The sequence below is a fragment of the Salmo salar genome, chromosome ssa13, assembly GCF_905237065.1.
Source record: "Salmo salar chromosome ssa13, Ssal_v3.1, whole genome shotgun sequence".
Classification (NCBI taxonomy): Eukaryota; Metazoa; Chordata; class Actinopteri; order Salmoniformes; family Salmonidae; genus Salmo; species Salmo salar.
In genome coordinates, this window is record NC_059454.1 from 53,880,519 (window position 1) to 53,898,923 (window position 18,405).

The following is an 18,405-nucleotide window of genomic DNA, read 5'->3' on the forward strand; positions in this document are numbered from 1 at the left end:
TTTTACTAATCGTCTTGATGATTAGTTGACTAGTTGATTCAAGTGCGCTATTGGGCCTATTGCAATAGATCAAATGGCTTGGGGTAGCTGTGGAGAGGTTTGGGAAATACTGGTCTAGATTATAATGTCCTCGATAAGAAGGAAGGATATCGAAATGTTTGAGTATGCCAATAGTCAGCATGGCAAAAGTCAGTTTTATTTTTACAAAACCAATAGCAGGCTATTTAAGAGATACATTCCAATTTGAGATTGATGTCAATGCATCTATGAGCTATAGAGGTTAGTTATAGATCGACCCTCCCCACCGCGGATGGTAGATTCCAAACTGCTTTAGCTCTATGCAGGCGCGCGGTGTAGAATAGGTTCAAGCTTGGCTCTCGTTCGTTTGTTCGTTAGGGAATCCCAAATCAATATACTGTTCTCCAACCTTATCAACCCATGTCTAGAAGCCCATTTATCGGAGTCGGTCGTAAATACATATTACTTTAATACTTTAAAGCGTATTATATGCTTATATTTCCTCACTTGTAAAAAAAAATTAACATTCAAGACAGGACCGCGTGCTTCCGATGGGACTAAACTTCTTCTGAGACATAACGATGCTGTGAAACAAAGCACACCTTTCTACAAGGTAAGAATTACTCTTGTTTATACTTTTATTTATAAACAACTCCTATTTTTATATAACTTTCTGGGACAAACACTTTGTAATGTTATGATTTTTTTTTTCTTCTTGTGACCGACACCGTTCTGAGTGTCTCAAATGAATACGAATGCGCTGATCAGTCTACTAGACTTGGACGGTGTGTCCTGTGGTGCTGGTTATTGTGATACGGAGGAACTTAATAGTTCAATGGCTCACTCCCTGTCACATTTATGGACACGTGTCCTAAAAAAACGTCATGAGTGCATAAAGCATATAGTCTTTCAGTCTTTCCACCATACTGTATTGTTTTAATGGGACTGTCGTGAGTAGCCCACAGGGCTATTGACCAAGCGCACGACTCCTTGTAAAGTCTCAGTGTGTTTGTGATTCATGCTGCGTTCTTGCACCACAATCATGAAGTCCCGGTCTATTCACCATGGTCGCTCTCTTTACTCCCCCTCAACTGTCAATGGAATTTAATATATCCTCAGGTTTTTTTTCTAAGATATTGATTGCAAACAACTTACAGTAATTTTACGAGTTTAATCATCATTTCTGTCCAAAAACATAATCCTCTCTCCACAGCCATTTATAGATGGTTCAGTTTCCCTGAATATTAGCCTGCAAACTCAACGTTGAATTTCATTGAATTCTATGTCGGCATAAATGAGCCTTTGGATCAGGAAAGTTTCCTTTCATGACCTCTATAAGCCAGAATGTTCAATAAAATGATATTTTAACTTGCTTTACTAGTTGTCAGTGTGGTTGATCCTTTTGCAGGTAGGAATGTGAGACAATATTAACTACATGACCAAAAGTATCTGGACACCTGCTCGTCGAACATCTCATTCCGAAATTATGGCCATTAAATGGGCATTAACATCCTCCACTCCTCTGGGAAGGCTTTCCACTAGATCTTGGAACATTGCTGGAGGGACTTGCTTCCATTCAGCCACGAGCATTAGGGAGGTCGGCACTGATGTTGAGTGATTAGGCCTGGCTTACAGTCGGCGTTCCAATTTATCTCAAAGGTGTTTTTGAGGTCAGGGCTGTGTGCAGGCCAGTCAAGTTCTTCCACATCGATCTCGATAAACCATTTCTGTATGGACCTCGCTTTGTGCACGGGGCATTGTCATGCTGAAACAGGAAAGAGCCTTCCTCAAACTGTTGCCACAAAGTTGGAATCACAGAATCATCTAGAATATCATTGTATGCTGTATCGTTAAGATTTCCCTTCACTGGAACTAAAGGGCCTAGCCCAAACCATGAAAAACAGTCTCAGACCATTATTCCTCCTCCACAAAACTTTACAGTTGGCACTATGCATTGGGGCAGGTAGCGTTCTCCTGGCATCCGCCAAACCCAGATTCGTTCGTCGGACTGCCAAGTGGTGAAGCGAGATTCATCACTCCAGAGAACGCGTTTCCACTGCTCCAGAGTCCAATGGCGGCGAGCTTTACACCAATCCAGCCAACGCTTGGAATTGCGCATGGTGATGTTAGGCTTGTGTGAGGCTGCTCGGCCATAGAAACCCATTTCATGGAGCTCCCGACGAACATTTATTGTGCTGATGTTGCTTCCAGAGGCAGTTGGGAACTCTGTAGTGAGTGTTGCAACCAAGCACAAACAATTTTTACGAGCTACGTGTATCAGCACTTGGTGTTCCGTTCTGTCAGCTTGTGTGGCCTATCACTTCGCGGCTGAGCCGTTGTTGCTCCTAGACATTTCCACTTCACAATAACAGCACTTACAGTTGACCCGGGCAGCACTAGCAGGGCAGAAATTTGACAAACTGATTTGTTGGAAAGGTGGCATCCTATGACGGTGCCACGTTGTAAGTCACTGAGCTCTTCAGTAAGGCCAATCTACTGACAATGTTTGTCTATGGCAATTTCATGGCTGTGTGCTTGATTTTATACACCTGTCAGCAACAGTTGTGGCTGAAATAGCCAAATCCACTAATTTGAAGGGGTGTCCACATAGTTCTGTATATATAGTGTAGCCACAGGAAAGTATGAATAAATCAACTTTTCTGAAGGCTGGTAGTGCCTTCAGATTTCTATCACCTGCAGCATATGCAGAATCGTGTAAACACATGCAGAAGCTTGACAAGTATGCATGTGTCACGTGCACATAACCTCAATATCCATATCACGTGATGGCTGAATAAGTTTAGTTTTGTGTAGGTGCTCTGTTGTCAGTATGATTTGTGTCCACTCATCTTTTTCAGGAACATGTTGTATTTACACAAACTGTACATGTCATGTCCTGACCACAGAAAGCTGTTATTTTCCATGGTAGAGTAGGTCAGGGCGTGACATTTTTTTTTTCTAGTTTAGATTTTCTATGTTGTTATGTTCTAGTTTTTGTATTTCTATGTTGGGCTTTTTTGGGATGATCTCCAATTAGAGGCAGCTGGTCATCGTTGTCTCTAATTGGAGATCATACTTAAGTAGTTGTTCTTTCCACCTGGGTTTGTGGGAGATTGTTTTTGAGTAAGTGTATGTTGTAACGCTTCATCACGGTTTGTTGTGGTGGTCATTCAGTTTATTTGTATGTATTGCATAGTTTCACAGTTTAATAAAGAAAATGTGGAACGATACACATGTTGCGCTTTGGTCCGCTCCTTCATCCTACGACACCCGTGACAGAATCTCCCACCACCAAAGGACCAAGCAGCGTGGTAAACAGGAATGCAAATGGGAGGAAATCCTGGATGGGGCAGGACCCTGGACAAGGCCCGGGGAGTATTGCCGTCCTAAGGAGGAGATTGAGGCGTTATACCATCAAGGCAAGCAGGCAGCGAGAGAGGAATGGCGACAATACAAGGAACTAGCATGGCAACGACGGAAGCCCGAGAGGCAGCTCTAAAACATTTTTTGGAGGGGACAGAAAAGGAGAGTTTGGTGGAGTCAGGTTTGGGACATGAGCCAACTCCTCATGCTTACCTTGGAGAGCTGAGGGGTGAACCAGAGCCAGTCAGGGAGACGAGTGAGGAACTCGATGCAAGATTCCAGAGAGAGGTGTTAGCATTGAGAGTGCTGCAGAGCGGGCGTGCTGAGGAGCGTGACATCAGTCCGGTGTCATATGCACCTGTTTCACACATTGCGCCTTCAGTGCGCCTCCCCAGTCTGGTACGTCCTGTGTCTCCTCCACGCACTCGCTTGAGGGAGCGTGTGACCTGTCAGGCACCATGTTTAGCGGTGATACGCACGGTGTCTCCAGTGCGCATTCACAGCCCAGTGCGTCCTGTGCCAGTGCCCCGCACTTGCCGGGCTAAAGTGAGCATCCAGCCAGGACGGATTGTGCCAGCCCTATGCTCCAGACCTCCAGTGCGCCTCCACAGCCCAGTTTGCCCAGTGCCTGCTCCTCATACTCGTCCTGAAGTACGTGTCACCAGTCTGTTGCCACCTGTGCCAGCCCCACGCATCAAGCCTCCAGGGCACCTGCCCAGCCCGGGGTGTTCTGTTCCTGCTCCCCGCAATCGCCCTGAGGTGCGTGTTACCAGTCTGGTGCCACCTGTGCCAGCCCCACACATCAGGCCTCCAGTGCGCATTCCCAGTGCCAGAGTCTCCGGCGGCGGTCTGCAGTCCGGAGCCTCCGGCGGCGGTCTGCAGTCCGGAGTCTCCGGCGGCGGTCTGCAGTCCGGAGCCTCCGGCGGCGGTCTGCAGTCCGGAGCCTCCGGCGGCGGTCTGCAGTCTGGTTCCTTCGGCGACGATCCAGGGTCCGGTGACACAAAAGCGGCGAGATCAGCGGGCAGAGCGGGGGTTACGCCCCGAACCGGAGCCGCCTCTGCTGGAGGATCCGTGGGATGAAAGGGTTCTTCGTCCTGCACCAGAGCCGCCACCGACATTAGTCACCCACCCTAACCCTCCCTTTTTTTGTTTTTTTTTGTTTTAGGTGGTGTTTGGAGTCCGCACCTTTTTTGGGGGGGGGGGTACTGTCACCTCCTGACCATAGAAAGCTGTTATTTTCTATGGTAGAGTAGGTCAGGGCGTGACAGTTTTTTTTTCTAGTTTAGATTTTCTATGTTATGTTCTAGTTTTTGTATTTCTATGTTGGGCTTTTTAGGATGATCTCCAATTAGAGGCAGCTGGTCATCGTTGTCTCTAATTGGAGATCATACTTAAGTAGTTGTTTTTCCCACCTGGGTTTGTGGGAGATTGTTTTTGCGTAAGTGTATGTTGTAACTCTTCGTCACGGTTTGTTTTGTTCATTCAGTTTATTTGTATGTATTGCATAGTTTCACAGTATAATAAAGAAAATGTGGAACGATACACATGCTGCGCTTTGGTCCGCTCCTTCATCCTACGGCAACCGTGACAGTACATGTGAATCAAGGACACACAAGTCAGCAGAACCTTTCCACTATGAAGGAGCTCAGTATTTACTAATAAGTTGGCTATTTATTTACTAATACGTTTTATTCCGTTTCAGAGAGCAATGAAGAGGATTTCAGTTAACCTTTCCAGTTTGTATACTCCACACTGCTTAAGGCAATCTGAAATAGCCCAGTGTCAGCTTTGTACCAGTGCTGTCTAGTAATAGGTTTTCTGAGGTTGAACGATACCAGCCAGTTATCACCAGCATTAAAACGTCAATCATAACAGCTGTCCAATTTGCAGTGCAGTGCTGTACTTCAGGCAGTCAGAGCTCTTATTAAAGGGGTAGTCCAAGCCCAACAACATATCTATGCTAGTGTAGTTCTGTCTCGCCAAGAAAACAAAAGAGGATTACATAAGGGGAGCTTCCACATTAATCCTACATCCCCCCACCCCCCACCCCACCCCTTCTTGGCACTTCCACTATATGAAATTTCACGTGGTGGTCTGCAGGTTTTTTTCTGGATGAAGAAAACGGGGTTGGGTGGTGGGCAAACATTTTAGAGGAACCCCCATCTTGCCCCTTCCAGAATTTTTTTGAATTTTTAACCCTTTGACAAGTTCGAACACACGGGTGTGATCATTCTACAGTGGTCCCAGCAACATACTCTCAAAACGGTGTGATTAGAACACTTATTTTGAACGTCCAGTTAAAGTTGACGGAACAGTCAGCGTTTGAGCTGGCCACACTGTTTTTTCACAAACATTTTCCACAATCATAACATTGTAAAGACTATGTCCTCAATGTGAGCAGTTTATTTTTGGATGCAATGTTCAGACATTCACAGAAGTAGAAACAGCATAACACAAATCTCATCCAAATTGGAAAATGTAGGCTACATTAGTTGTTGCGCTAACTGAGGTAAGTGACCTAACACAAGCGGTTATACTTAGCTAACGCTTGGCTGACAGAAACCATAATATGAATTAGCTGAATTACTAATTACAATTCTTCACATCACCGGTGAGCTCACCAGTGATCGAAATAATTGAGGAAAACACTTTCTAAAAATAAAGAGCTGCCAGGTTTGTTTCTTTCACCTCAACCAAAGATAAGAGGTTACAAGATGAGTTGGGTCTGTTTGCATTATGCATGTTGAAGAGGGTGTGCTGTCATTTCCAGAAGTTTAGACGAGTGAACCGACCCTTCATCTCATTTTGTTATAACATCTTTGGTCTGACTGATTTTTACGTGACAACCAGAATGGGTTTTATGATATCAACAAACATGGCGCCACACATAGTTGGCAATAAGCTTAGCTTTAGCTCATCTTAATCAGTACAACCTTCAAAAAAGTATTTTACACACATCAAATATGTCCATTACAATCTATGCAAGAATCAGAATGCATGATTTGTCACTAGGATTTGAAAACATTTGAATTAAACATTAAATACATTATGCTCCATAGCTACATACGGTGTGCTACAGTAGAAACGACAACATGATATACAGAAATGTTAATGATAACGTAATAAGGCACTTACTTTGACAGGAATGCACACATCTTAAGTTATAATTAGTAAGAAAAACAACAATGAAGGTAACACGGGGGCCAGCTGGAAAATGTGCCGGGGGGGGGGGAGTTTGTGCAAGTTATGTTCTGACTTGAGATGCGCAAATATGCATACTTGATCTGGGGAAACACTGGGGAAGTGCTTGGGCTCTTGTTGAAGAGATGTTTGTCCGGCTCAAATATAAATTGTCCACAACAGTGAAATGGGCTACGTCTATGTGAATTAATGAGGATGTGGAACACACCTCAATTCAAACTGTTGTTAGAAAATAAACCTTGTTTGAAAATTATTTGAAATTGCAAGTTGAAACATAGCCAATAGACAATTAGCAGGCAGCGTACCTTGGTTTGAGGGCAGTGTGGGTTAACTGTCTTGTTGCATAACAATCACATTTTGGAACGGCGAGTGCATTCTGACCACGTGCATAAAAATACTCACGCTGGGGAGACCGTTAGAGATATTTGAAACTCACTCGTGAAAAAGGTTAAGCACATTTTTTACAATTTTGAAAATGTCTCTATGGAGCTGAGATCCAATTGTGCAGGTTTAAACTTTTCATGCACAAGTTCCAACTATCTCTAATGGTCCCCCCAAAATAATATTTTTGGTATGCATGATGTCAGAATGCGCTCACTCTTCCAAAATGTGATTTTTAGGCATCAGGATAGTTAACCTGCGCTGCCCTCAAACTAAGGCACGCTGCCTGCTAATTATCTATAGCCTATGTTTCAACTTGTCAATTTCAAAATATTTTCAAACAACGGTTTTATTTTCAATTAGTTTTAAATGAGGTGCGTTCCGCCTCCTCATTGATTCACATAGATTTAGCCCATTTCACTGTGGTTGACAATTTGTGTTTGAGGCATACTATGCTAATGCAAGGCGATAATTATCTAGATGATCTTCTCTATTCAATAAGACCCTAAGCACTCCCCCAGTGTTTCCCAGGTCAAGTATGCAGACATTTGCGCAACTCCAGTCAGAACCATCCCAAACTTTTTCCTTGTGGCACGTTTTCAGGCTGGTGCCCGCATTGCCTTCATTGTTGTTTTCTTTACTAATAGTTACTTGTGTGGACGTGCGTGTTACTATCAAAGTAAGTGCCTTATTAAGTTATCTTAATAGTTTCTGTATATCATGTTATTTAGTTTCTACTGTAGCACATCGTATGTATGTATGTATGTATGTATGTATGTATGTATGTATGTATGTATGTATGTATGTATGTAGCATAACGTATTCTGTGTTTTCCTTTATAACTGCGGACAAGTGAGGTACTAATTTCATAACCTTTTATGGTGTTATACTTAATTGTGCTCATGTAGCTTGCTACATTATTCTATTAACTCTGTAAAACAATGCTAATGGCACCAGAGAAGTATTAGCTTGTGTTGTATCATTTGAAGCTGCCCTGGCCTTATCATGACCATGGCCTGTGTATTCATTTGGCCTGTTTAGTATTACTCTGCTCTGCCCCCTTGTGGAGCTCCTCAGTTAATGTTTCTTACTGTTTCTTATGTAGTGCCAGTCAAAAGTTTGGACACCCCTACTCATTCAAAGGTTTTTCTTTATTTTTTACTATTTTCTACATTGTAGAATAATAGTGAAGACATCACAACTATGAAATAACATATATGGAATCATGTAGTAACCAAAAAAGTGTTAAAAAAATCAACATGTATTTTATATTTGAGATTCTTCAAAGTAGCCACCCTTTGGCTTGATGACAGCTTTGCACACTGTTGGCCTTCTCTGAACCAGCTTCATGAGGTAGTCTCCTGGAATTAATTTCATTTAACAGGTGTGCCTTGTTAAAAGTTCATTTGTGAAATTTCTTTCCTTCTTATTGCATTTGAGCCAATCAGTTGTGTTGTGACAAGGTATATAGAAGATAGCCCTATTTGGAAAAATACGAAGTCCATATTATGGAAAGAACAGCTCAAATAAGCAAGGAGAAATGACAATCCATCATTACTTTAAGACATGAAGGTCAGTCAATCCAGAACATTTCTATGACTTTGAACGTTTCTTCAAGTGCAGTCGTAAAAACCATCAAGCATTAAGATGAAACTGGCTCTCATGAGGACCGCCACAGGAAAGGAAGACCCAGTTACCTCTGCTGCAGAGGATATGTTCATTAGAGTTACCAGCCTCAGAAATTGGCAATTAACTGCACCTCAGATTTCAGCCCAAATAAATGCTTCACAGAGTTCAAGTAACAGACACATCTCGTCATCAACTGTTCAGAGAAGACTGTGTGAATCAGGCCTTCATGGTTGAATTTCTGCAAAGAAACCACTACTAAAAGACACCAATAAGAGGAAGAGAATTGCTTGGTCCAAGAAACACGAGCAGTGGACATTAGACCGGTGGAAATCTGTCCATTGGTCTGATGTCTGGGCTGAAATTTGAGAATTTTGGTTCCAACTGCTGTGTCTTTGTGGGACGCAGAGTAGGTGAATGGATGATCTCTACATGTGTGGTTCCCACCGTCAAGCATGGTGGAGGAGGTGTGAGGGTGCTTTGCTGGTGAAACTGTCTATGATTTATTTAGAGTTCAAGGCACACCACCATAGCTACCACAGCATTCTGCAACGATACGCCATCCCATCTGGTTTGCACTTAATGAGACTATCATTTGTGTTTCAACAAGACAATGACCCAGAACACACCTCCCGGCTGTGTAAAGGCTATTTGACCAAGAAGGAGAGGGATGGAGTGCTGCATCAGATGACCTGGCCTCCACAATCACCGACTTCAACCCAATTGAGATGGTTTAGGATGAGTTGGACTGCAGAGTGAAGGAACAAGTGCTCAGCATATGTGTGAACTCCTTCAAGCATTCCAGGTGACTACCTCATGAAGCTGGTTGAGAGAATGCCAAGAGTGTGCAAAGCTGTCATCAAGGCAAGGATGGCTAATTTGAAGAATCTAAAATATAAATAAGTAATATAAGTAAGCATTTCACGGTAAGGTCTACACCTGATGTATTCGCGATGTGACAAGTAACATTTGATTTGATTTGAATAGGCGCCCTGCTTCGAAGAGCCACACACGACACATTCCAATCGGACATCTTTTTGAGGCGCAAAGCACGCTTCTTCTGTTCCATAGAAACACAAAAAAACGAAATAAGCCCACTTCCTGTTATTCTCGTCGACCCCACCTCATCCAACACATCCACAATTTGAATAGAGACTTCAAACGGATCTCCCAGGTAACAACATCAATCCAAAACCCTTATTCTAATCAAAAAAGACTTCCGAACCTGGTTTTGATTTAGAAGTTTCCACTACCACTTTACTTCTCATATTTCCTTTTGCATTTTCCACTGTAATCCAGTTCTTCTCATTCTCATCTCCACCCGGCACGCCATCTGATTCAAACAGAACATCCACTTCCGCCATTTCCCCCTGAAAAAGATTCTGGTGGAATGATTCCCCTTCCTCCTTTCTTTCCTGTCAACTAGCGTGACTAACTGTTACTTTTTTTTGCCTAAGTTTACTGACACCGGTCATATTCAGCTTGTGTTGCACGTTTGTAAATTGATCAGTTATTCTGCGCATCAGTTATTCTGCTCTGAAATCGGAGAATGGACAGCCAAAGTGAATTTATGTCTTGAGATAATACAGTTGAAGTCGGAAGTTTACATACACCTTAGCCAAATACATTTAAACTCAGTTTTTCACAATTCCTAACATTTAATCCTTGCTCGCACATGCTTTTTCAGTTATACCTACACATTTTCATATAGGATTGAGGTTAGGGTTTTGTGATGGCCACTCCAATACCTTGACTTTGTTGTCCTTAAGCCATTTTGCCACAACTTTGGAAGTATGCTTGGGATCATTGTCCATTTGGAAGACCCATTTGCGACCAAGCTTTAACTTCCTGACTGATATCTTGAGATGTTTCTTCAATATATCCACATAATTTTCCAACCTCATGATGCCATCTATTTTGTGAAGTGCACCAATCTCTCCAGCAGCAAAGCACCCCTACAACATAATGCTGCCACTCCCATGCTTCACGGTTGGGATGGTGTTCTTCGGCTTGCAAGCCTCCCCCTTTTTCCTCTAAACATAACGATGGTCATTATGGCCAAACAGTTCTATTTTTGTTTCATCAGACCAGAGGACATTTCTCCAAAAAGTACGATCTTTGTCCCCATGTGCAGTTGCAAACCGTAGTTTGTAAGTCGCTCTGGATAAGAGCGTCTGCTAAATCACTTAAATGTAAATGTAAATGTAGTCTGCTTTTTCTAATGGCGGTTTTGAAGCAGTGGCTTATTCCTTTGCTGAGCTGCCTTTCAGGTTATGTCAATATAGGACTCGTTTCACTGTGGATATAGATACTTTTGTACCTGTTTCCTCCAGCATTTTCACAAGGTCCTTTGCTGTTGTTCTGGGATTGATTTGCACTTTTCGCACCACAGTACGTTCATCTCTAGGAGACAGAACTCGTCTCCTTCCTGAGCGGTATGTCGGCTGCATAGTCCCATGGTGTTTATACTTGCGTACTATTGTTTGTACAGATGAACGTGGTTCCTTCAAGCATTTGGTTAATTGTTCCCAAGGATGAACCAGACTTGTGGAGGTTTACAATCTTTTTTCTGAGGTCTTAGCTGATTTCTTTTGATTTTCCCATGATGTCAAGCAAAGAGGCACTGAGTTTGAAGGTAGGCCTTGAAATACATCAACAGGTACACCTCCAATTGACTCAAATGTTGTCAATTAGCCTATCAGAAGCTTCTAATGTCATGACATCATTTTCTGGAATTTTCCAAGCTATTTTAAAGGCATAGTCAACTTAGTGTATGTAAACTTCTGACCTGCTGGAATTGTTATACAGTGAATTATAAGATTATTGAAATAATTATTGAAATAATCTGTCTGTAAACAATTGTTGGAAAAATTACTCATGTCATGCACAAACTAGATGTCCTAACCGACTTGCCAAAACTATAGTTTGCTAACAAGAAATTTCGGGAGTGGTTGAAAAACGAGTTTTAATGACTCCAACCCAGGGGCGGAAATCCCGGGGGGGACGGGGGGGACACGACCCCCCCATCCTGGGAAAAATATGATTTGTCCCCCCCAATATATCACTGAAACATAACTATGTAATTTAAATAATATTAATAATACGCAATGAAAGCAATTGTGCTGATTATAGACACGTAATAGCTTGTTTTTAAGTTTCAAAAGATTGCGACCCCCCCACCCTTTGCCTCACAATGGTTTGATCCACTGCCAGTTCCTTAGCTTGCGAGGTAACGTAGAGGTCGTATCTACTGTCTGAAAGGCACTCAATGCACGTAACTGACGTGAGGTTAATCCAGTCAATCGCACACACACACTAGCTGAATATGCAGAGCTAGCGCGCAAATATTAACTATTAAGCTAGCTAGTACCTATTCCATTTATGTGGCGTCGTCAAAGATGGAATCTTTGCTATCGTCAATTTATTCCAAGATCAGCATGCATGTAAGTTAGTGCTTCAAAGTCCCTGTGATAAGGTTAGCGATAAACTGAACAGAACTACACTCTCTTCTACCATTGTTTGAAATATATTTAATGGTCTCGTTGCAAAAGCTAAATTGTCGCAAGGATAACTTTTATTTATATATTTTATTTCACCTTTATTTAACCTGGGTAGCAAAGATTATAGCAAACACCACTGAATTGGTGCTCGCTAGCTTTGCAAATTCAGCTATTGTTAGAAGCCAGCCAATATGAAACAAACAATTAAAATTCCAAAAGGTTGCAGCATATGTTGTGTAAATGGTGAAATCATACAGCTGTCAACTCTTGTCACTGCAATCCGTTTCACATTTGCTAGCTACCTTTTAGATCGAAGCCCATATAGAATGATAGAAGATAAGATGATAGAAGCCCATCTCCTACTGTAAATAACCTACATACTGTGTGTGTGTAGCCAACCAGGTAGAAAAATGGCAGAAAAATGGCAGAAAAAAGACGGACATCAGAGTATTTTTCAGTACACCAAAACGCAAAGTAAGAACCCTCGTAGCCTAATATCTCAAAGACTAGTTGATAAAATGTTCAAAAGAAAGAAATGAAATTCTAATGGAAATGTTTCACAATGATGTCATTAGGCAGAGCAGGCAACAGATGGCACACAGACAGCAGAGTTGGGGACAGATATGCAGGGACAGACTGGCAGAGACAGGGAGTCTCAGGTAAGTTTGTTGAGTCTTTGTTTGGCAACATTATGAAAGGTTTTCAATTTTTTTTACTTGTAAAATAGGAACATAATTGGAAAATGCCATGGATACCCCCACTCTCAACTTAAACTGGTGACTGAACTAAGATTTGTTAAAGGCAATGGTATTGCTGTTGTGATTAGTTGTGTAGTTTTGGGTACCGGTAGTTAGGAGTACGGCAAACACCTTATTTCTTTGGTTCCTCAATATACATTTACCATATTAAACGTAGGCTATGTGTTACAGCACTACTTTTGGTGTCCCCCTCAGGAATTGCTCTTGAGAAAATGTAATGTAATTGTCCCCTCCAAAGTTGATATCAGATTTTCACCCCTGCTCCAACCTAAGTGTAGGTAAACTTCTGACTTCAACTGTGTCGCTTGAGTTCGTAAATTCACTTTCTACTATCTGTATAACAGGCATTCAAGTTCATCATAGCAAAGCTATTCACATTTTTTGCCAGCTAACCAAATCACACCTGCATCTAGCTGTAGCCACCGAAAAATCATATAAGGGGGAACAAAGTCGGTCACTCACCCACTCCTCCAATGACATGACATCCTCCCAGCAAATTGCTAGAAAACCTTAGGCTTATTGTTTTTCAGCTTGCTAAATAAAGAGCTACAGTGGGGGAAAAAAGTATTTGATCCCCTACTGATTTTGTACGTTTGCCCACTGACAAAGAAAGGATCAGTCTATAATTTTAATGGTAGGTTTATTTGAACAGTGAGAGACAGAATAACAACAAAAATATCCAGAAAAATGCATGTCAAAAATTTTATAAATTGATTTGCATTTTAATGAGGGAAATAAGTATTTGACCCCCTCTCAATCAGAAAGATTTCTGGCTCCCAGGTGTCTGTTATACAGGCAACGAGCTGAGATTAGGAGCACACTCTTAAAGCGAGTGCTCCTAACCGCAGCTTGTTACCTGTAAAAAAGACACCTGTCCACAGAAGCAATCAATAAATCAGATTTCAAACTCTCCACCATGGCCAAGACCAAAGAGCTCTCCAAGGATGTCAGGGACAAGATTGTAGACCTACACAAGGCTGGAATGGGCTACAAGACCATCACCAAGCAGCTTGGTGCGAAGGTGACAACATTTAGTGCGATTATTCACAAATGAAAGAAACACAAAATAACTGTCAATATCCCTCGGCTTGGGGCTCCATGCAAGATCTCACCTCGTGGAGTTGCAATGATCATGAGAACGGTGAGGAATCAGCCCAGAACTACACGGGAGGATCTTGTCAATGATCTCAAGGCAGCTGGGACCATAGTCACCAAGAAAACAATTGGTAACACACTACGCCGTGAAGGACTGAAATCCTGCAGCGCCCGCAAGGTCCCCCTGCTCAAGAAATCACATATACATGCCCGTCTGAAGTTTGCCAATGAACATCTGAATGATTCAGAGGACAATTGGGTGAAAGTGTTGTGGTCAGATGAGACCAAAATGGAGCTCTTTGGCATCAACTCAACTCGCCGTGTTTGGAGGAGGAGGAATGCTGCCTATGACCCCAAGAACACCATCCCCACCGTCAAACATGGAGGTGGAAACATTATGCTTTGGGGGTGTTTTTCTGCTAAGGGGACAGGACAACTTCACCGCATCAAAGGGACGATGGATGGGGCCATGTACCGTCAAATCTTGGGTGAGAACCTCCTTCCCTCAGCCAGGGCATTGAAAATGGGCCGTGGATGGGTATTCCAGCATGACAATGACCCAAAACACACGGCCAAGGCAACAAAGGAGTGGCTCAAGAAGAAGCACATTAAGGTGTGGCCTAGCCAGTCTCCAGACCTTAATCCCATAGAAAATCTGTGGAGGGAGCTGAAGGTTCGAGTTGCCAAACGTCAGCCTCGAAACCTTAATGACTTGGAGAAGATCTGCAAAGAGGAGTGGGACAGAATCCCTCCTGAGATGTGTGCAAACCTGGTGGCTAACTACAAGAAACGTCTGACCTATGTGATTGCCAACAAGGGTTTTGCCACCAAGTACTAAGTCATGTTTTGCAGAGGGGTCAAATACTTATTTCCCTCATTAAAATGCAAATCATTTTATAACATTTTTGACATGTGTTTTTCTGGATTTTGTTGTTGTTATTCTGTCTCTCACTGTTCAAATAAACCTATTATTAAAATTATAGACTGATCATTCCTTTGTAAGTGGGCAAACGTACAAAATCAGCAGGGGATCAAATACTTTTCCCCCCCACTGTACATAAATAGATATGCTAGGCTATTAGCCACATTATGAATGACTTGCGATCATTGCCTTGGTTACCTTCTTCCGTTTTTGTCCTAAATATTGAGTCATTGTAATTGAAGCAGTGCATCCCGAATGGTTGGAGGCAGGAAACAATGTACCAAGCCAGCTGTCACTTATAACCTGAAAGAAATATATTTTGCACGAGCAAGAAATGTATTGTTGAATTATATTAATCATGCATTGATCTGCATTCATCTATTCTGCCAATAATTCCTTAGTGTAGGTCCCGTGTGGCTCAGTTGGTAGAGCATGGCTCTTGCAATGCCAGTGTTGTGGGGTCTATTCCCATGGAGGACCAGTACCAATGCTAAAATATAAATTTTTATTTTATGATTGTCTGTTTGTTTCATATCTACGAAGTAGTTAAAACATTGTCAGTTCCACTTTAAGTTTACACTGAAAGCGTTTTTCCTTCCAGAAAATGTATAAATATTTTTTTTTGTAATGTTTAGGTGGCCCACCCAACGATTTCAATGGCAGAAAAATCCCCTGGTCTGTGCTGCTAGTCTGAGCTCCATCACACTCTGCCATGGCACCCCAACCTGGAAAAGAGCAGCAACACTTTACTGCAGAGCAGAGAGAAGCTTATCTACTTCAAGGGGTTCCAAAGAGATTGTTTATAATTCAGATTAATGTCAACCTTAAAGCTGCTGAAACACATCATCATCATATTCTGACCGTGGTCACATAGGCTTAGCTTGCATTGGAGTGACAACTCCTTTTATTGAAAACAATATGATTACCACAGTCGTGTTACGGTCTTTCTCTTGACGAACTAACAAGTCTTCACATCCATAAATTCATATGAAGTGAGTTCCGCATATTGTATTTGGGCATTTCCATCTAAAAGGAACCTTGAGCACCAACGTGAAGTTCATAGGATTTGAAATCATAGTAGTCACAAACCACAGTTGGGTCACCTGCTACGGTCCTCCCACTTGCATACTGTTATGTTCAGCACACATGTTTTTTTCTTCTTCTATTTCTGTCATCTGGTGGTCAAAACAAGACTGTGAAAACAGTTCTGACAACCCCTCCCTCTCATTTTCCCTTCCCTTTTCTTACTGACACCTACGATTACTGACGTTGAGAAGTATACCGAACGCAACATGCAGCTATTTCAACGATTTTACAGTGTTATAGTTCATATGAGGATATCAGTCAATTGAAACAAAATTAGGCCCTAACCTTTGGATTTCACATGATTGGGAAACCAGATATGCATCTGTTGGTCACAGAAACAGGTATCTTTAAAAAAAATTATCCTCACAATGGGCCTCAGGATTACGTCATGGTTTTTCTGTGTATTCAAATTGCCATCAATAAAATGCAATTGTGTTCGTAGTCCGTAGATTATGCCAGCCCATACCATAACTCCACTGCCACCATCGGGCACTCTGTTCACAACATTGACATAAACAAACTGCTCACACACACAACATGGTAGAGAAATGAACATTAAATTCCCTGGCAACAGCTCTGGTGGACATTCCTGCAGTCAGCATGCCAACTGCACGCTCCCTCAAAACTTAAGATATCTGTGGCATTGTGTTGTGTGACAAAACTGCACATTTTAGAGTGGCCTTGTCACACCCTGATCTATTTCACCTGTCTTTGTGATTGTCTCCACCCACCTCCAGGTGTCTCCTGTTTTTCCCCTTTAGTCCCCAGTGTATTTATCCCTGTGTTTCCTGTCTCTCTGCTCCAGTTCGTCTTATTTTGCTAAGTCAACCAGCGTTTCTCCTAGCTCCTATTTTTCCCAGTCTCTGTTTTTTCCTAGCCCTCCTGGTTTTGACCCTTGCCTGTCCTGACTGCGAATCCGCCTGTTCTGACCTCAAGCCTGCCTATCCCCTTGTACTGTTTGGACTCAGACCTGGTTTATGAACTCTCGCCTGTCACCGACCTGCCTTTTGCCTACCCCTTTTGGTATAATAAATATCGGAGCTCAACCATCTGCCTCCCATGTCTGCATTTGGGTCTCACCTTGTGCCCTTATAGGCTTTTTATTCTCCCCAGCACAGGAGAAACACTGAAAATGTCTGGGATTTTGTATTTCAGCTGATGAAACATGGGACCAAAACTTTATGTTGCATTTATATATTTTTCAGTGTAGTTGAAATTTGATCAGTCCGCCCTGGCCGGACCAAATCTGAACCAGTCATAGATGCCTATGTTTCACAAGTTTGGACAGTATTGTATGGTAAGGTAGAGAACAGTACAGTGCAAACAGTAAAGTAGAGTACAATATAGTACCGTATTGTTGAGTAAATCACACTATGGTAGACTACATACAGTATTATGTATTGTACTGAACATATCTACTTTAATGTACTCTACTGTATTGTTCTGTATTCCACTTTGCTCTACTGTACTGTGATGTCTAAACTCTAGACTTCTTTGATTGTTTTAGATTTGGTCTGGCAAATTTAGGTAATGTTTGGGGGCGGAGCTCATTACAATAATAGCCAGTGTGTAGAATAATATGCAAAACAAGGATAGAAGAAGAAGAAGGATATTGTATATTTCTATCTTTGTGTACCTATTTAGGATAAATCACCATGAAGAGAATGACATTCATATCCATAATTATGCATTTCTGTATAGTACAGATCAGGGGGGCATGATGTAATTCCATTACCGGATGTAAATCCACTTCACCTACTGTAGTTCAATAACCAAAATAAAAAATGTCAAAGTCAAGGTGCCATGTTATAGCTGACACCCTATTCTTTCTGGAGACACCTTTGAATTTAATTTTGAGTTTTTGGAAAATGTGGTCGCATAGAAAACTGAGAGAGATTTTATCGTAATTACCCAACTTTACATGCAAAGATCTTGAAGTAAATGGGTTTCTGTGAAATTGTCTGCGTACATTCTTCAAAGTAGTCCTATTGCATAGAGTTGTATGGTTTGTTAAAATTTGAAATCAATGGTTTTTGTTTGGTACACATTTGAAAGTAAAAAATCTGAGTCAAAGTGTAATTCTGTTGCTGTGAAATTGCCCATGAAATTACCCAGTTGCATGGAAGACACCCAGGAACAAATTTTGTTAGACCTCTGGAATTAAGTAGTGCACTGGCTCTAGTCCACAATAATATGATATACAGCAGCATATTGGTTGATTAGTTATCCTTCTCTGTCCTCTTCTGCTCACACTGATAGATACAGTATGTCAGACACTATCGTCCATACTACACTTGTGCCTGCACACTCAACCAGCATTTTCCATCGCAAGCACGTCAGCATGACAGCTTTCCATAAATCACAGCTGATGATATTGGCATCGTATGTATGTGGAAATCTCTGTAAGGGGATGTGATGTTCATATGTTAGCAGTGTGGCCATCGAATCCCATAGA

General features: G+C 41.9%; 1 protein-coding gene across 1 annotated transcript in view; it reads left to right on the plus strand.

The window, feature by feature from the left end:
* The first annotated feature begins 374 nt into the window (after nt 1-374).
* The window catches only part of LOC123726159 (teneurin-2), a 110,782-nt gene continuing 92,751 nt past the window's right edge, over nt 375-18,405 (plus strand). Inside the window, exon 1 of the mRNA XM_045692764.1 lies at nt 375-631. The gene's annotated coding sequence lies outside the window, so the exon portion shown is untranslated. The remainder of the gene's footprint in view (nt 632-18,405) is intronic.